Source organism: Scyliorhinus torazame, chromosome 6 (assembly GCF_047496885.1).
Source record: "Scyliorhinus torazame isolate Kashiwa2021f chromosome 6, sScyTor2.1, whole genome shotgun sequence".
Taxonomy (NCBI): Eukaryota; Metazoa; Chordata; class Chondrichthyes; order Carcharhiniformes; family Scyliorhinidae; genus Scyliorhinus; species Scyliorhinus torazame.
In genome coordinates, this window is record NC_092712.1 from 113,773,902 (window position 1) to 113,794,703 (window position 20,802).

General features: G+C 46.8%; 1 long non-coding RNA gene across 1 annotated transcript in view; it reads left to right on the forward strand.

Moving 5' to 3' along the window:
• Positions 1-15,756, forward strand: part of LOC140425733 (uncharacterized) — a 32,139-nt gene extending 16,383 nt beyond the window's left edge. The window contains exons 4-5 of the long non-coding RNA XR_011947958.1: positions 13,228-13,257; positions 13,498-15,756. This is a non-coding gene — a long non-coding RNA (uncharacterized lncRNA). The remainder of the gene's footprint in view (positions 1-13,227; positions 13,258-13,497) is intronic.
• The last annotated feature ends 5,046 nt before the right edge of the window (positions 15,757-20,802 follow it).

The window sequence follows — 20,802 nt, forward strand, 5'->3', positions numbered from 1 at the left end:
GGGGGGAGCTGATATCAATAAGGACACATAAAGGGAAGCAGGAGAGTAAGGAACGGGAGCGGTTGCTGCAAGAACTTTTGAGGGTGGACAGACAATATGCGGAAGCACCGGAGGAGGGACTGTATAGGGAAAGGCAAAGGCTGCATGTGGAATTTGACTTGCTGACCACAGGCACTGCAGAGGCACAATGGAGGAAGGCGCAGGGTGTACAGTATGAATATGGAGAGAAGGCGAGCAGATTGCTGGCACACCAATTGAGGAAAAGGGGAGCAGCGAGGGAAATAGGGGGGATGAGAGACGAAGATGGAGAGACGGAGCGGGGAGCGGAGAGAGTGAATGAAGTGTTCAAGACATTTTATAAAAAATTGTATGAAGCTCAACCCCCGGATGGGAGGGAGAGAATGATGGATTTTTTGGATCGGCTGGAAATTCCCACGGTGGAAGAGCAGGAAAGGATGGGATTGGGAGCACAGATCACGGTAGAAGAAGTGGTGAAAGGAATTAGGAACATGCAGACGGGAAAGGCCCCGGGACCGGACGGATTCCCAGTTGAATTTTACAGAAAATATTTGGATTTGCTCGCCCCGCTACTGACGAGGACCTTTAACGAGGCAAAGGAAAGGGGACAACTGCCCCCGACTATGTCAGAAGCAACGATATCGCTTCTTTTAAAGAAGGAAAAGGATCCGCTACAATGCGGGTCCTACAGACCAATTTCCCTCCTCAATGTGGATGCCAAGGTCCTGGCCAAGGTAATGGCAATGAGAATAGAGGAATGTGTCCCGGGGGTGGTTCATGAGGACCAAACTGGGTTTGTGAAGGGGAGACAGCTGAACACGAACATACGGAGGTTGTTAGGGGTAATGATGATGGCCCCACCAGAGGGTGAAACGGAGATAGTAGTGGCGATGGATGCCGAGAAAGCATTTGATAGAGTGGAATGGGATTATCTGTGGGAGGTGTTGAGGAGATTTGGGTTCGGAGAGGTGTATGTTAGATGGGTGCAGCTGTTGTATAGGGCCCCAGTGGCGAGTGTGGTCACGAATGGACGGGGATCGGCATATTTTCGGCTCCATAGAGGGACAAGGCAGGGATGTCCTCTGTCCCCATTACTGTTTGCACTGGCGATTGAGCCCCTGGCGATAGCGCTGAGAGGTTCCAAGAGATGGAGGGGAATACTTAGGGGAGGAGAAGAACACCGGGTATCTTTATATGCGGATGATCTGCTACTATATGTGGCGGATCCAGCGGAGGGGATGCCAGAAATAATGCGGATACTTGGGGAATTTGGGGATTTTTCAGGGTATAAATTGAACATGGGGAAGAGTGAGCTGTTTGTGGTGCATCCAGGGGAGCAGAGTAGAGAAATAGAAGACCTACCGTTGAGGAAGGTAACAAGAGACTTTCGTTACCTGGGGATCCAGGTAGCTAAGAATTGGGGCACATTGCACAGGCTAAATTTGACGCGGTTGGTGGAACAGATGGAGGAAGATTTCAAGAGATGGGATATGGTAGCATTGTCAATGGCAGGGAGGGTGCAGGCGGTTAAGATGGTGGTCCTCCCGAGATTCCTCTTTGTGTTTCAGTGCCTCCCGGTGGTGATCACGAAGGCTTTTTTCAAAAGGATAGAAAAGAGTATCATGGGTTTTGTTTGGGCCGGGAAGACTCCGAGAGTGAGGAAGGGATTCTTACAGCGTAGTAGGGATAGGGGGGGGCTGGCACTACCGAGCCTAAGTGAATATTATTGGGCCGCTAATATTTCAATGGTGAGTAAGTGGATGGGAGAGGAGGAAGGAGCGGCGTGGAAGAGATTAGAGAGGGCGTCCTGTAGGGGGACCAGCCTGCAGGCTATGGTGACAGCCCCATTGCCGTTCTCACCAAGGAACTATACCACGAGTCCGGTGGTGGTAGCTACACTGAAGATTTGGGGACAGTGGAGACGACATAGGGGAAAGACCGGAGCACTGGGGGGGTCCCCGATAAGAAACAACCATAGGTTTGCCCCGGGGGGAATGGATGGGGGATATGGAATGTGGCAAAGAGCAGGTATAACGCAATTGAAAGATCTATTTGTGGATGGGAAGTTTGCGAGTCTGGGAGCGCTGACCGAGAAATATGGGTTGCCCCAAGGGAATGCATTCAGGTATATGCAACTGAGGGCTTTTGCGAGGCAACAGGTGAGGGAATTCCCGCAGCTCCCGACACAAGAGGTGCAGGACAGAGTCATCTCAAAGAAATGGGTGGGGGACGGTAAGGTGTCGGATATATATAGGGAAATGAGAGACGAAGGGGAGACTATGATGGACGAACTAAAAGGGAAATGGGAAGAAGAGCTAGGGGAGGAGATCGAGGAGGGGATGTGGGCAGATGCCCTAAACAGGGTAAACTCGTCGTCCTCGTGCGCCAGGCTAAGCCTGATTCAGTTTAAGGTATTACACAGGGCACATATGACTGGAACACGGCTCAGTAAATTTTTTGGGGTGGAGGATAGGTGTGCGAGGTGCTCGAGAAGCCCAGCGAATCATACCCATATGTTTTGGTCATGCCCGGCACTACAGGGGTTTTGGATGGGGGTGACAAAGGTGCTTTCGAAAGTAGTAGGAGTCCGGGTCGAACCAAGCTGGGGGTTGGCTATATTTGGGGTTGCACAAGAGCCGGGAGTGCAGGAGGCGAAAGAGGCCGATGTTTTGGCCTTTGCGTCCCTAGTAGCCCGGCGCAGAATATTACTAATGTGGAAAGAAGCCAAGCCCCCGGGGGTGGAGACCTGGATAAATGATATGGCGGGGTTCATAAAGTTAGAGCGGATTAAGTTCGTCCTAAGGGGGTCGGCTCAAGGGTTCACTAGGCGGTGGCAACCGTTCGTCGAATATCTTGCGGAAAGATAGATGGGGGAAAACAAAGAAGGCAGCAGCAGCGGCCCAGGATTTGGGGGGGGGGGGAGGGGGGGGGAGGGATGGGGGGGGATGGGGGGGTTGTGGCCTGAGACAAGGCAGTTGCCAATTAGGGCTAGTTTCTATTTTTTGTTATTTAATATTTATTTATTTGTTGTTGTTTTTGTTTAAATAAAAAAGGTCATTATTATCTGTATTGTTACAATGTTGTGTAAAGGATGCACAATGTACTGTGTTGGTTGACCAAAGATTTTCAATAAAATATTATTTAAAAAAAAGAAAATTGTACAAAAAAACAGGTAGATAGGTTAAGGTATATACAAGTCATGGGAACAGTGATTAAACAATAAGTCCAAATCATTCGTGTGAGTCCAAAAACGTTTCAATCATCATGGTCAAATATCTCTCTTGGCTATGAACGCCATCAACGTCCCTATGCCACAGGAACCAAGAAGTGGTCAAATCACTTTGCTGTCTGATTTGGAGTCCCTTTCTTTTTTCCATGTTTGTGATGGTGCTGTCGGATGGCATCTTGTAGCTGATAAGGTGTTGACGTTGAAGAGGCACCATCAACAGTATCATTCGAGGTCATGCATGTGCCATATGTTGAAGTTGGATAAGACTGTACATACTGGTTCTGGCCACATGCTGTGCTGGAAGGGTGATCCTGCTGAGAACCGTTGAAGCTTGTCAAATTGGAAACAGAATTGCTGCTCGCATAAATACCTGGTGATGGTGTGAAACTAGAACCTTGCATCTGATAGGAATATGCCGTCTGGCCATGCTGGGGTGCAGCAAATCCTGGCCTGTAACTAAGGCATCCAGTCTGTAGTGCAGATTGTAGTGCACTTGCGGTAGTCCTCCTTCGGTCTTGATTCCATTAGTGGGCAATCCGTAGTGCTGGCCTGTTTGAGAATATGCTGCATAGACTGCTGGCTGCTGCATGCCTGAATACTGGGTTTGTCCAGCATGAGCTGTTATTGGCTGCACTGCTGGTGTGGAAAAAATGTGTGGATATAGCTGTAGTGAATATTGGTGCATTCCTCTTGGACTGTAGCCGCTGCTTGTTATTACTGACCCAGTGTAATTGTTAAGTGATCCATCTCCTGTCGTTGTGGCATCTGCTGTCACCCTGAGCGTGCCATCACTGAGGTTGCGGCACCCCCTGTCTGGAGTAAAGTCCGTCTTACGTGAATCAGAGTCGGCGTTTAGTTGCTCCCCATCTAGAGTCTGGTCTGTTTTAAACTGAGTCAGTGTTGGTTTGTTGATGCTCCCCGTCAGGAGTCTTATCAGGTTCACTGGAGTTAGCTGAGATTTCTTGAAGCTCTCGTCTGGAGTCGGAACATGCAGGAATGCATTGACTGGTGGAGAGGTTTGAGCGAATGAGAGTGGAAGTATCATGGTGTCACCGGAGTCACCAGTGGACTCACAGTGATCGTCGAGTGCCTCTGTACACACTAGCTGAGGTCTGTCACATTGCACATCTTGCATGGGAAGTGGGATGCTGTCGTCACTCGTCTCACATACCGTGGGTAGAGCCTCAGTAGCTGTTTGTTGTTCACTTGGGTTGGGTAAATTGTCAGAGTCTTCATCTGGTGGCACAAACAATGTGGGTGGACTGTCGTTGTCTTGCTGTTGTCCTTCATTTGGGCTTGGACTGTCATCGTCACTTTGTTCTTCACTGTAGCATGATAGACCGTCATGGTCGTCCTGCTGTGCACTGGAGTGTGGTAGACTGTCATAGTCTTCTTGCTGTTTACTTGAGCATGGCAGACTTGCATCGTCTGCCGCTATTGGTTAGAGGAGGTTGCTAGACCCTCATGGTCTTGTTCCTGCAAGGACTGCGCGTCGGAGTCTTGCGTTGCTTCTATCCTGGAGGCTGTCCACGAGCTCGCTGCGGAGGCTTGTGACACTGGAGTCACGTCTTGTGTGTGCAAGGACTGCACTCTGGAGTCTTGCATTTCTTCTATCGTGGAGTCTGTCCACGAGTTCGCTGTAGAGGCTTGTGACACTGGAGTCACTTCTTGTTTGTGCAAGGACTGCGCTCTGGAGTCTTGCGTTTCTGCAATTGTGGAGTCTGTCCACGAGCTCGCTGTGGAGGCTTGTGACACTGGAGTCACTTCTTGTTCAAGCAAGGACTGCGGTGTGGAGTCTTGCGTGTCTTCTTTCGTAGAGTCGGGAACCCTGAGTGGTGGGTGGACCACGCTCTGTGTGGCAGCAGGCCGCTCTCTGTGGGCCTGTACCGTTCTCTGTCTCTTGGTTTCAGGCCGCAGCATAATCCTGCACTCAGGAGTCAGGGTGTCATATCTGCTGGGATGTAGATCCTCAAATCCGAAGAATTCGTCGTCGGGGTCGTCAATGTGTCACACGTCTAGTTGCGGTTCGGATTTGGTACTGGGGTAGCCTCCCAAGGTGAAAGATTTGCCTGTGTCGTTGTCTTCTAGGACCATATCATCACTGTTTGCGTCGGAGCTGGCATTGGGCTCGCGAGGTCCAGAGAAAATATAAAGGTCGGTTTCGAAGTATTCAAGGTCGGAATCATCGGTTTGAGCATAGGTAACTGCTTGTTGGAGGGTTCTTCGGAGGTTAATTTCATTTCCTGGTTCAATTTGAGGCATTGTGCTGTCATTCCAGGTGAAAGAAGGTTGTTTTATGGCTTTAAAAGATTTTTTCTTTGATTTGGGACGTTTCCCCTTAAAATGGGCGTGGTCCAGGGCCTCTGATGTCATGACACGCGTGACGTAGCGCGTAGGAAGCGATTGCGCATGTGCAGATCGCTGTTCCTTTACCGATGGCCGTTTTCATGATTGCGCATGCACGGCATCTCGCGCATGCGCAAACGGACCTTCCCGTTCTGTGTGCTTCTCGCGCAACTGCGTAAGTGCAGTCCATTTAGAAAGGTGGCCGCCGATCACAATTGTTCTCTGCTCTGGGATCTCGGCATCGTAGTGAGTGCTGGTGCTTCTCTTACCTTTTCTTGCTGGTTGGAGTGTGTTTTCCTCACAGTATTTGCCGAATTTGTCCAGGACTGCCTGGAAGTGGCTCCTGTTTTGCCCCTTGGAGAACTTGAATTTTTAAAAGATTTCTTCTGCTCTGGCACCGGCGATGGTGAGCAGAAGCTCTGTCCTTTCAGCATCGGCCATGTCTTCTAGTTCGGCTGCTACCAGGAAGATTTCAAACATTTTCCGGAATACCCGCCAGTTTTCGCAGAGAACGCTGTGACACTGGAGCTGCTGCAGAACCCAGATCTCGAACATCTTACCTGGGTATCGTTGCTGGTTGTCACTGTACGCTGAGATATGGCTATGTGGATTGAAACAGTTCAGTCCTGGTACCATGATTTGTTATGTTGTAGGTGTAACATAAGTGGCTTCCTTGTGGTGCACTTGACAAAGGAAGGTTCAGACATGGAGATAACTTCAACACGTTTATTAAACGATTTACACTTCTATTACTCGGGTTCGACACTACTGCTAATCCTGCTATAGCTACCCAGACTGACAAACCAGTTGCTGCAATCCAATGGTGGGTGTAATATTGAATCAACCCTGTGTCTCTACTCACTGACTGTCTCCACTGGAAAGAGGCAGATCATGTGTGTGGTGTCCTTTATATATGGATTGGTGTAATGCCTTCCTGTGGTGGTGTCACCTCTGTGTGTATCGTGAATGTCCATTGGTCGTGTCCTATCTAACTGATCTATTGGTTGAGTGTGTGTGTGTGATGTTTCTGGTGCTCCCTCTAGTGTCTAGCTAGCCTACATGCATTTACATTGATGCACATCACCACACCTCCTACCCCCCTTCCTCTGATTGTCCCTCATTCCCCTCCTCCCTACCTTCTCCCCCCCCCCTCCCCCCCCCGCCATTTCTAGTTAAATTAATGGATGACTGAATAACCTGAGCACACAGATAGCATTTTGCTTGAGCTTAAAGAAAAACAACATTCTCTTTCCATCCCTACAGGCTGCATGTAAATTTTAGATTCTTCTCCCCACTGATTCTATCTGCCTCTGCTAACTAAGGCTGCTACCTCCCAGCCTTTCCTGTCATCATGAGAGAAAAAATCAGGGAATGCTACTGGGAATGAGAGACATCCCAGCCCCATCACACTCCTTATATGAGAGACACTGGTTTCCAAGTACAAGGCAGACTGGGATATTCATGTTTAACCACACTTCCTCGAATCACGCTGTGAAAGCGAAAATGAGGAAGTGTGGCAATAATATTTTACAAACTCATATATTAGAATAATCTGGAGAGCTATTAGACCAGAGAGAAACTAGTGAGAATATCTTGAGGCATAGGGGAATAAGAGACAACAGAGATATCATTTATCTAGCTTAAAAAAGGATACATTGGAAAACAACAACAGCTTTAACCTACTCCGGCACCTATTTTACAAAGAACAAAGAACAAAGAAAAGTACAGCACAGGAACTAGCCCTTTGGCCCACCAAGCCTGCGCCGACCATGCTGCCCGTCTAAACTAAAATCTTAGACACTTCCGGAGTCTGTATCCCTCTATTCCCATCCGATTCATGTATTTGTCAAGATGCCCCTTAAAAGTCACTATCGTCCCTGTTTCACCACCTCCTCCGGCAGTGGGTTCCTCTGTGTAAAAAAACTTGCCTCGTACATCTCCTCAAAACCTTGCCCCTCACACTTTAAACCTATGCCCCCGAGTAATTGACCCCTCTATCCTGGGAAAAGGTCTCTGACTATCCACTCTGTCTATGCCTCTCATAATTTTGTAGGCCTCTATCAGGTCGCCCCTCAACCTCCTTCGTTCCAGTGAGGACAAACCAAGTTTATTCAACCTCTCCTCATAGCTAATGTCCTCCATACCAGGCAACATCCTGGTAAATCTCTTCTGCACCCTCTCTAAAGCCTTCCCATCCTTCTGGTAGTGTGGCAGCCCAAATTGAACAATATACTCCAAGTGTGGCCTAACTAAGGCTGCAACATGACTTGCCAATTTTTATACTCAGTGCACCGGCCAATGAAGGCAAGCATGCCGTATGCCTTCTTGACTACCTTCTCCATCAGTGTTGCCCCTTTCAGTGACCTGTGGACCTGCACACCTAGATCTCTCTGACTGTCAATACTCTTGAGGGTTCTACCATTCACTGTATATTCCCTACCTGTATTAGACCTTCCAAAATGCATTACCTCACATTTGTCCAGATTAAACTCCATTTGCCATCTCTCCGATCAAGTCCCCAAATGATCTAAACCCTGCTGTATCCTCTGACAGTCCTCAACGCTATCTGCAATTCCACCAACCTTTGTGTTGTCCGCAAACGTACTAATCAGACCAGTTACATTTTCCTCCAAATCATTTATATATACTACGAACAGCAAAGGTCCCAGCACTGATCCCTGCGGAACACTACTAGTCATAGCCCTCCAATCAGAAAAGCACCCTTCAATTGCTACTCTCTGCTTTCTATGACCTATGATGCGGAGATGCCGGCGTTGGACTGGGGTGAGCACAGTACAAAGTCTTACAACACCAGGTTAAAGTCCAACAGGTTTGTTTTGATGTCACTAGCTTTCGGAGCCCTGCTCCTTCCTCAGGTGAATCAACAAACCTGTTGGACTTTAACCTGGTGTTGTAAGACTTTGTTCTATGACCTAGCCAGTTCTGTATCCATCTTGCCAGCTCACCTCTGATCCCGTGTGACATCACCTTTTGTACCAGTCAGCCATGAGGGACCTTGTCAAAGGCCTTACTGAAGTCCAGATAGACAACATCCACTGCCCTACCTTCATCAATCATCTTTGTGACCTCCTGAAAAAACTCTATCAAGTTAGTGAGGCACAACCACCCCTTCACAAAACCGTGCTGCCTCTCGCTAATACGTCCACTTGCTTCCAAATGGGAGTAGCTCCTTTCTCGAAGAATTCTCTCCAGTAATTTCCCTACCACTGACGTAAGGCTCATCGGACTGTAGTTCCCTGGATTATCCTTGCTACCCTTCTTAAACAAAGGAACAACATTGGCTATTTTCCAGTCTTCCGGGACATCACTTGAAGAAAGTGAGGATCCAAAGATTTCTGTCAAGGCCTCAGCAATTTCCTCTCGTGCCTCCTTCAGTATTCTGGGATAGATCTCACCAGGCCCTGGGGACTTATCCACCTTAATATTTTTCAAGACGCCCAACACCTCGTCTTTTTGGATCTCAATGTGACCCAGGCTATCTACACACCCTTCTCCAGACTCAACATCCACCAATTCCTTCTCTTTGGTGAATACTGATGTAAAGTATTCATTTAGTACCTCGCCCATTTCCTCTGGCTCCACACATAGATTCCCTCCCCTGTCCTTCAGTGGGCCAATCCTTTCCCTGGCTACCCTCTTGCTTTTTATATACGTGTAAAAAGCCTTGGGATTTTTCTTAACCATATTTGCCAATGACTTTTCGTGACCCCTTTTAGCCCACCTGACTCCTTGCTTAAGTTCCTTCCTACTTTCCTTATATTCCACATAGGCTTTGTCTGTTCCCAGCCTTCTAGCTCTGACAAATGCCTCCTTTTTCTTTTTGACGAGGCCCACGATATCTCTCATTATCCAAGGTTCCTGAAATTTGCCATATTTATCCTTCTTCCTCACAGGAACATGCCGGTCCTGAATTCCTTTCAACTGCCACTTGAAAGCCTCCCACATGTCAGATGTTGATTTACCCTCAAACATCCGCCCCCAATCTAGGTTCTTCAGTTCCCACCTAATATTGTTATAATTAGCTTTCCCCCAATTTAGCACATTCATCCTAGGGCCACTCTTATCCTTGTCCACCAGCACTTTAAAATTTACTGAATTGTGGTCACTGTTCCCAAAATGCTCCCCTACTGAAACTTCTACCACCTGGCCAGGCTCATTCCCCAATACCAGGTCCAGTACAGCCCCTTCCCTAGTTGGACGATTTACATATTGTTTTAAGAAGCCTTCCTGGATGCTCCTTACAAACTCTGCCCCGTCCAAGCCCCTAGCACTAAGTGTGTCCTAGTCAATATTGGGGAAGTTAAAGTCTCCCACCACAACAACCCCTGTTGCTTTTACTCCTTTTCGAAATCTGTCTACCTATCTGCTCCTCTATATCCCGCTGGCTGTTGGGGTGCCTGTAGTAAACCCCAACATTGTGACTGCACCCTTCTTATTCCTGATCTCTACCCATATAGCCACGCTGCCCTCTGAGGTGTCCTCCCACAATGCAGCTGTGATATTCTCCCTAACTAGTAGCGCAACTCCTCCACCCCTTTTACATACCCCTCTATCCCGCCTGAAACATCTAAATCCTGGAATGTTTAGCTGCCAATACTGCCCTTCCCTCAACCAGGTCTCTGTAATGGCAACAACATCATAGTTCCAAGTACTAATCCAAGCTCTAGGTTCATCTGCCTTACCTGTTATACTTCTTGCATTAAAATATATGCACTTCAGGCCACCAGTCCCGCTGTGTTCAGCAACATCTCCCTGTCTGCTCTTCCTCAGAACCATACTGGCCCTATTTCTTAGTTCTCCTTCACTTTTTTCACCTTCTGACCTATTGCTCCGGTACCCACCCCCCTGCCATACTAGTTTAAACCCTCCCGTGTGACACTAGCAAACCTCGCAGCCAGGATATTTATGCCTCTCCAGTTTAGATGCAACCCGCCCTTCTTATACAGGTCACACCTGCCCTGGAAGAGCTCCCCGTGGTCCAGATAACTGAAACCCTCCCTCCTACACCAACTGTTTAGCCACGTGTTTAGCTGCTCTATCTACCTATTTCTAGCCTCACTGGCACGTGGCACTGTGGGTAATCCCGAGGTTACAACCCTTGAGGTCCTGTCTTTTAACTTTCTTCCTAGCTCCCTGAACTCCTGCTGCAGGACCTCATCCCCCTTCCTGCCTATGTCATTAGTAACAATATGTACCACGACCTCTGCCTGTTTGCCCTCCCCCTTCAGGATGCCCGCTACCCGTTCTGAGACATCCTGGACCTTGGCACCAGGGAGGCAACATACCATCCTGGAGTCTCTTGGTATGTTGCTCCCTGGTGCCAGGGTCCAGGATGTCTCAGAGCAGGTAATTTTGTAAATGTAATGCCATAAAGTTGAATTAAATTAGAAATTAACTAAGTATTTAATTGAAACATTCTCAACACTTAGATCATAGATCATAGAATTTACAGTGCAGAAGGAGGCCATTCGGCCCATCGAGTCTGCACCGGCTCTTGGAAAGAGCACCCTACCCAAGGTCCACACCTCCACCCTATCCCCATAACCCAGCAACCCCACCCAACACTAAGGGCAATTTTGGACATTAAGGGCAATTTATCATGGCCAATCCACCTAACCTGCACATCTTTGGACTGTGGGAGGAAACCGGAGCACCCGGAGAAAACCCACGCACACACGGGGAGGATGTGCAGACTCCGCACAGACAATGACCCAAGCCGGAATCGAACCTGGGACCCTGGAGCTGTGAAGCAATTGTGCTATCCACAATGCTACCGTGCTGCCCTCAAATGAAGTGGCAAATACAAGACAGAAGGAGAACTTTGAGCTGGTAGCAAAGGGAAGAGGTCAGAGGAAAGAACTGGGAAATAATAATAGGGCTCAAACAAATTGATGCATTTAAAATGACCAAATGAGTTGTTAGGACAAATAGAGAGGCCTGATTTTCTCCCGTGGGGTGTCCGGAACATAGACCTGAATTTTGAAATGGCTGCAGGGCACTTGGAGTCATTGAATGCCTGTTCCTCGCCAACACTTCAGATGGCAGGAAGCAAGGTCCTGCTGTTCAAGAAGTTGACAAAGCACACATTCCCACCAACTCCAAGTGTCCTGCACCCATTTCATGCTCAAAGACACATTACGTGGTTGCAAGCAAGGCTTCTACCCCTCCATTGGAAGAAGGTCCCACCTTAGAGAACTGTTGGCCAATCTGATTGAAGTTAAAATGGAGTTAAGATACAGGTGATCCATAATCTAGTTGAATAGCAGAACGGGCTCAGGGGTTAATGGTGTACCCCAGTTCCTATCTTCTCAGACCAATATCCATTATCTTCCTCAATTAACAATGCAACCACTTTTATTTACAACTTGCAGCACCTTTGTGGTAGCATGGCCCTTTAAGGGGGTGGGCTCCACAGACCACATGACTGACTCTGGGCCAATTGTGCAGAACGCTCAAACCCCAGCCAACGGAGTTTGCGACGGCCCTGGGAGAAGGACCAGGGAATTAAAGAGTAAAGGCCTGGGACTAGATTCTCCGTAGGCGCATCCTTCGCTTTGCCAGCAGCTTACTCATACCCCGTGGATTTCCCGACGGCATGCCGGTGCCCACAATGGGAAACCCCATTGGCCGGCTGTTAGGACAGAGAAAACGGGTGCGGCGGGACGGAGAATCCTGCCCCTGTTGTATAATGCTCTGTGCCTGTTATCTAACTGCCTTTGCCTTTCATCAATTAACCCTTTTGTTTGTGGCCTCCAGTGTATGTCTCGAGCCACCACAACTTTGAACATGGTAAAACATCCCAAGTTGTTTATTAAAGTTAAGGTTGTCATTGTACCAGCTGGACTTGAATTCAATATTAATGTTTACATTAAAAATTTAAATCAATATCCAAACAGATTGCCCTAGACAGCTATTATACTTTGTACGGCTGCTGAACACATATCCCTAGATATTGCCATAATGTAAGGCTGCATTTAAATGATGGATAAATTTTCCATTTGTGCATTCCTGGCTGATAGCCTCTCACCTGCTGCGAGTGCATGTCAGGAAATTGTGTACATGTAGCATTTGAGAACAATTAAAAGTAACAAGACAATGGGACAGAAAATGGAGCATGATGTAAAACAGGAAGCCAATTTGCTTTCATCCCTTTTTGCATAACTGGGGAAGACCAATACAACCCCAGGCATTTTTCAGAAATTGTTCAAGCTTCTCAATTTTTAATGTAACTCATTCTGGGAGTATAAAAATCTATTCAAAGATACAGAAAATAGAGTGCAGATCTCAGTGAAGAGGAAAATACTGGCACATAAATTCCGGCTAATGGCGGGAAACCACAGGTCGCTGATTCTGAAAGTGAAAAGTGCGCACTTACCTGCGGCCAGATATCACGACGAACCTTCCTCTCCATTCGGCAGTCTCCAGCGTGACAGTCTGTGCAGGCTCCAGCGCAGTGTAGGCCGAGTGCAGCCACGCTCCCTTATGACAATGCCCATTGAGGGCAGGCATTTAAACTGCAGATTGTTTTTGAACACAACAGGCAACATATTTAACAAGTGTTTTAAAGGTATGTAGAAGTTTTCTTAGATTTTTTTGCTCTTTCTTTTATACAGGCATTGCTGTTGTTATTGGTTCTTCTAAAGGTAATTTTTCTTTTTTTATGAATAAAGGTTATTTATAAATCAACATAGGTTGGTTATTTGTTTTAAATCTGTGAAATTAGTTAAATCTGTACTGTATTATTATATAACTTTATGTGTGACATGATTAAAAGTGTTCATATGTTTTAATTTAGATCATGTTCATAATATTTTAAAAGTGCCCTGGGACCTTTTGCTATCACTCTCCTTATAACATCTATTTTTTTAAATTTGTGTTTATAGAATAACTGCAGTGCTGAAGAAAGTCATTTGACCCATCAGGTCTGCACCGATACTCCGAAAAGCCTGGCCCATCCCCGTAACCCCACCAAACCTTTGAACACCAAGGGGCAATTTAGCATGGCTAATCCACCTAACCTGAACAGCTTTGGTCTGTGGGAGGAAACTGGAACACCCAGAGGAAACCCAGGCAGACATGGGGAGAAAGTGCAAACTCCACACAGTCACCCAAGGCCGGAATTGAACTCGGGACCTGGAGCTGTGAGGCAGCAGTGCTAACCATTGTGCTACCGTGCCGCCCCAAGTTGGTAGACAGCTAGGGAAAGGTGGAGGTCTGAAATGAAAAAGGGGAATGTCTTTTAAAGGGTGAACTGCAGGAATGATTAAATGACAAAAAGATGACAGTGCAAGGTAAGGGACTATGCAGGCCTTGTTCTGGGATAAATAATGCATTGTGTGGCTGGGCAAAAAAAATAAAGTGAGCATGCATAGCAACTAAATTTTAAAGGAAATATTGCCCACAACCGGCACGGTCTCAGAGAAATAGTTCACATTAGCCTACAGGAGGCTTGCATATGGCAACTAAGGCATGAGCTTTGTTAAAGTGTTTAAAGTAATCTGAGGCTTGTAAGGATGACCATTATAATCAGGGTGACTCTTAAACAATACAGCTTAAAATACATGGCAAAATCCAAATGTACTTTTAGCTCTGAATCAGCTGGGAGGACGGTTGTGCTGACGTTAGTGTCCTTCAAGGAGTCAATAGCACCAGTATCCAGGCCTTGGCCATCCGAAACCAACTCCGCTGGGCTATCCATATCCTTAGGATGCAAGGGGCCCGACTGCAAAGCAAATCTTCTTCACCCAGGAAGGATCCGAACACGAGGAGGACAAAGGAAGCTATTCAAAGATGCATTGAAGGCTTACCTCAAGAAATGGAACAGAACCATCAATGCCTGGGAGACCTTTGCTCAGAAGAGACCTACTTGGAGGAGCCTCCTGATTTGAAGGGTCACAATTCTTCAAGATCACCCAATGCCAAGAGAAGGCCTGGAGAAGAAGCCTGAGAAAGGAATACCCATGACCTAACATCTAAGGACCAATCCCACCTTTTGGAAACTCCTGCCAAGTGAGTGATTGAAGATGCGGCGCATCTACCATGCAAAAACCCACAGAACCAGTGATCAGTAACACGGAGCATCTTAGGTGAACAATTCTACTCATTAGCACGTAATCAACGCTTTCTATTCATTATAGTTCCTTTAATGGACTTCATCCTCATGACAAACCAAAGTTTAAAAAATCTTTCTTTCACTTTCATGTGACTCTAACCTCACTTTACACAGTACCTTTTCTAATGGAATTAACAGCCTCATGACAAACCAAAGTTTAAAAAATATTTATCTTCTTTCCACTTTATTTGCATTTTAAACATATTTATAATCACTAAACACTAATAATATAAACAGTAACCTACCAAAAAAATTGCTCCCATTGTCTCCTGCCTCTGCTCGATGATCCTGGACTGAGAAATAAAACTGCAAATAAAAAGGTGTAAAAACATACCTATCATCAGGCAAGTCAACCAAGTTAGTACTATCCCTGGATTTTTTATTTAGCAGCTTCAGCACAGCGCAGGAGTTGCAGCTGTCAAAAACAAACCAGCCGGGAGTTTGAATGCCACGTGCTTCCAGCGTGCATGCTGTAAGGGATGGGTTAATTCTGTCCGCTGTGTGGATACGTGACAGCCTTCCAGGGCCAGGATGTTGACTAGGATATAAAATGGCAGGTGTTCAAACTCAGGCATTCCCATGCCAAGCTATGCTTGTTATCCAACTATTTACAAAACCTTGCTGGCATTCCCAGCACTGATCTCTCCTAGACTTGTTTGTTCCACTGTATAACTGAGAGACGCTTCTTGAGCTTCGCTGAGCTCCACCTTAACCTGAGTCGCGACAGGTGCCAGGAGCTGAATCTCAAAGCCGCTGTCGACACCGGTGTCCCGACGAGCTGATACGCGAGAGATTCTTGTGTTGTATTCTTATCTTACATAATTCTTATATTATATTCTTTTATCATATTATCCTTATCAATAAAGGTTAGAATTGTTGCTTAACAGCGCCAGGATCCCAGGTTCGATTCACGACTTGGGTCACTGTGTGGAGTCTGCATGTTCTCCCCATGTCTGCGTGCGTTTCCTCCGGGTGTTCCAGTTTCCTCCCACAAGTTCCGAAAGGCGTGCTGTTTGGTAATTATGGACATTCTGAATTCTCCCTCTGTGTACGTCGGAATGTGGCGGCTAAGGGCTTTTCACTGTAACTCCATTGCAGTGATAATGTAGGCCTACTTGTGACAATAAAGATTAATTTATAGAGTACACAAACTTCTGTTGTTGTTCTCTTATTAACATTGTGTCCGAATCACAAAGAACTCTTGGAAGAATCCAAGACACATGCCCATGCGCCCGCATGCCCGGATTGTCACGCTGCGTGTGTGCGGCAGACCAGCAACTTAAGTTGGAAATCGCAGAGGAAGTTACAGGTGAATATTTTCCAAATGATCACCGTATGACACAGAATCCTGCCGTGCCTAAAACCTTAGGTACAAATTTACAGCCCTTCTTGAACTGACATAAATACAGAAAACTCCTGTTACTGGTCTTTTGCAGGGACTGCAGGGCTATGTTACTTATGGGCAGAAGGTTTTGATTTCACTGAACCGGGACAAAGGATTAAGGAAACACAAGTGTGTAACTTATTACATGTAAATTTCCTCGATCTATTGCAGGGGAAATCGGCATTTTGCCATTGATTCAGCACAAATTGGCTGTAAATTCCAAGGCATAATGGGAATATAACCTCAAGGTTATGCAACATTAGCTGGCCCCAAACGAACATTGTTGCATTGCAGCAATGCAACACATTGGGACACCAGCACACTGGCAAAACAGCAGAAGATGCCAGTTAAAGATTTCACATCACTGAATTGCTGATATCATTTACACTATTGTGGAGACATGTGCCAAGCGCATCCCAGTGGAGAAAAGTTACTATAGTGACAGAGCATATTGTCTTCCACAATTCTGGCATGTTTTACCTGGTGGCAATGTCAATAATGACAGCAGTATAACCATCACTGTTAAAAGTGAATAGGAAGAAATTAGTCCCTATCGTGACTGATTTTGTTTGAACAAAGAACAACACAGCACAGGAACAGACCCTTCAGCCCTCCAGGCCTGTAACGGTCATGATACCACCATCGGCCAAAAGCCTCAGCACTTCCTAGTGCCAGGGTCCCAGTTCGATTCCCGGCTTGGGTCACTATCTGTGTGGAGTCTGCATGTTCTCCCTGTGTCTGCCTGAGTTTCCATTGGGTGCTCCGGTTTCCTTCCACAAGTCCCGAAAGACGTGCTTGTTAGGTGAATTGGACATTCTGAATTCTTCCTCTGTGTACCCGAACAGGTGGTGGAGTTTGGCGAAGAGGGGATTGTCACAGTAACTTCATTGCAGTGTTAATGTAAGCCTACTTGGGACAATAAAGATTATTATTATCCCTCTATACCCATCCTATCCATGTATTTGTCAAGATGCCTTTTGAACACCCTTAATGTACCTGCTTCCACAACCTCCCCTGGCAGCACGTTTGGTGCTCGATATAGGAAGGTGATAAATTTCTTGCTGTTACCTCCCACACACACTCGCCAAATAAGTAGTCAGTAAATGCAAAGTACCAGGATGCTCATTTAAAACAGGCATTAGACCACTTTTTCTTTTTCACTTATTTTACTGTGGAACCGGGAAATGCAGGCGCTTGCCCTCCCTGTCAGGCAGGGAGGAAGTGGTCGGGCGAGGGAACCGTGGTTTACTAAAGCAGTTGAAACACTTGTCAAGAGGAAGAAGGAGGCTTATGTAAAGATGAGACGTGAAGGTTCAGTTAGGGCGCTCGAGAGTTACAAGTTAGCTAGGAAGGACCTAAAGAGAGAGCTAAGAAGAGCCAGGAGGGGACATGAGAAGGCTTTGGCAGGTAGGATCAAGGATAACCCTAAAGCGTTCTATAGATATGTCAGGAATAAAAGAATGACTAGGGTAAGAGTAGGGCCAGTCAAGGACAGTAGTGGGAAGTTGTGCGTGGAGTCCAAGGAGATAGGAGAGGTGCTAAATGAATATTTTTCATCAGTATTCACACAGGAAAAGGACAATGTTGTCAAGGAGAATACTGAGATACAGGCGACTAGACTAGAAGGGCTTGAGGTTCATAAGGAGGAGGTGTTAGCAATTCTGGAAAGTGTGAAAATAGATAAGTCCCCTGGACCGGATGGGATTTATCCTAGGATTCTCAGGGAAGCAAGGGAGGAGATTGCTGAGCCTTTGGCTTTGATCTTTAAGTCATCTTTGTCTACAGGAATAGTGCCAGAAGACTGGAGGATAGCAAATGTTGTCCCCTTGTTCAAGAAGGGGAGTAGAGAAAACCCCGGTAACTATAGACCAGTGAGCCTTACTTCTGTTCTGGGCAAAGTCTTGGAAAGGTTTATAAAAGATAGGATGTATAATCATCTGGAAAGGAATAATTTGATTAGAGATAGTCAACACGGTTTTGTGAAGGGTATGTCGTGCCTCACAAACCTTATTGAGTTCTTTGAGAAGGTGATCAAACAGGTGGATGAGGGTAAAGTAGTTGATGTGGTGTATATGGATTTCAGTAAAGCGTTTGATAAGGTTCCCCGCGGTAGGCTATTGCAGAAAATACGGAGGCATGGGATTCAGGGTGATTTAGCAGTTTGGATCAGAAATTGGCTAGCTGGAAGAAGACAAAGGGTGGTGGTTGATGGGAAATGTTCAGACTGGAGTCCAGTTACTAGTGGTGTACCACAAGGATCTGTTTTGGGGCCACTGCTGGTTGTCATTTTTATAAATGACCTGGAGGAGGGCATAGAAGGATGGGTGAGTAAATTTGCAGATGACACTAAAGTCGCTGGAGTTGTGGACAGTGCGGAAGGATGTTACAGGGTACAGAGGGACATAGATAAGCTGCAGAGCTGGGCTGAGAGGTGGCAAATGGAGTTTAATGCAGAAAAGTGTGAGGTGATTCATTTTGGAAGGAATAACGGGAAGACAGAGTACTGGGCTAATGGTAAGATTCTTGGTAGTGTGGATGAGCAGAGAGATCTCGGTGTCCATGTACATAGATCCCTGAAAGTTGCCACCCAGGTTGCGAGGGTTGTTAAAAAGGCGTACGGTGTGTTAGTTTTTATTGGTAGAGGGATTGAGTTTCGGAGCCATGACGTCATGTTGCAGCTGTACAAAACTCTGGTGCGGCCGCATTTGGAGTATTGCGTGCAATTCTGGTCGCCGTATTATAGGAAGGATGTGGAAGCATTGGAAAGGGTGCAGAGGAGATTTACCAGAATGTTGCCTGGTATGGAGGGAAGATCTTATGAGGGAAGGCTGAGGGACTTGAGGCTGTTTTCATTAGAGAGAAGAAGGTTAAGAGGTGACTTAATTGATGATCAGAGGATTAGATAGGGTGGACAGTGAGAGCCTTTTTCCTCGAATGGTGATGTCTAGCATGAGGGGACATAGCTTTAAATTGAGGGGAGATAGATATGACAGATGTCAGAGGTAGATTCTTTCCTCAGAGAGTAGTAAGGGCGTGGAATACCCTGCCTGCAACAGTAGTGGACTCGCCAACATTAAGGGCATTCAAATGGTCATTGGATAGACATATGGACGATAAGGGAATAGTGTAGATGGGCTTTAGAGTGGTTTCACAGGTCGGCGCAACATCGAGGGCCGAAGGGCCTGTACTGCACTGTCATGTTCTATGTTCTAAAACCGCAGCCCATTCCTTGTTCACGTTTGCACACCACCCACCCAACTCTTCCCCCTGCCCGGGACTTACCTGTGGGGCTGGTTTCACCTCCAAACGGAATATTGAAATATCTAATTGGTAAGCACACCAAATTAGCATTGGCAGTTCACTGATATTATGAAAGAAACACCCAAAGCTCAATTTGGGGCAAGCCTGGGCCTCTGACTGTGGGCACACATTCCAAGCACATGGCCCACATTGCTTTGAAAACCAATTTCTTTCCCAACAAAAGCAATCACCATTTTGCACAGTTCTGCCAGACTGGCTGCTTTGAGCAAAGCATTCCATCAGGATGTGCATTGCATGAACAGGCTCGCCTGCAAGCAAGTGATTTAAAAATGCCACACCCCTTTTCACTCGAACAACTTGGTAAATAGTATAAAAAATTAAAATCCATACCTCCGTCAGTTACAAAAGAAAATGTATTTTAAGCTACAACTTCATTTTCCTGGGGCATTCACAAACCTTTTTCAAAGTAGGCATCTCCCATATTATACATTGAAATTCAGGCCGTGATCTACTGGCCTTTCGTGAGATTTAACAGCCGCATTATGCCTCGCATGATCTTATTAGCTCTCGCTAGGCATCGCGATATGGATACCGCTCACAATGGGTGGGATCCAGATTTGCATATTCAAGTGTGCAGTCAGGCTTACTTGAATATGTTCACACTGGAGTTACCCAAGGTGTGGGATCCAACACCCACACTTCGGAGCCCCTGAGCAAGCGCTGTTTAGCACTGGTTTCCACAAATATGGACCAGTGTGTGGTCCCTGCCACCCCTGATGCCACCTAGGTGTCACCTGGCAGTGCCTGAGTGCCCAGGCAGCACAGCCAGATAGCACTGCCAGGCTGGCAGGAGCACTGGCAGGGTGACAAGCTGGTAGTGCCAAAGTGCCCGGGTGCCCACACTGGGGATCAGGTGCCAGGGTGCCTTGTCCTAACGCAAATCTGGCTTTTTCACCCTTCACTACTGATGGGCAATTTTGCACATTGCTCCTTGTATGTGACTGGAACTAACACACTCTCCATCATGAGCATTGTGGGCAGCACGGTAGCATAGTGGTTAGCACAATTGCGTCACAGCACCAGGGTCCCAGGTTCAATTCCCGGCTTCTGTCACTGTCTGTGCGGAGTCTGCACGTACTCCCCGTGTATGCGTGGGTTTCCTCCGAGTGCTCCGGTTTCCTCCCACAGTCCAAAGATGTGCAGGTTAGGTGGATTGGCCATGCTAAATTGCCCTTAGTGTCCAAAATTGCCCTTAGTATTGGGTGGGGTTACTGGGTTATGAGGATAGGGTGGAGGTGTGGGCTTGGGTAGGGTGCTCTTTCCAAGAGCCGGTGCAGACTCGATGGGCTGAATGGCCTCCTTCTACACCGTAAATTCTATGAGGATTTTCTGTCCTCCATAACTTTTCATTTATGCATGATTTCTCCAGTT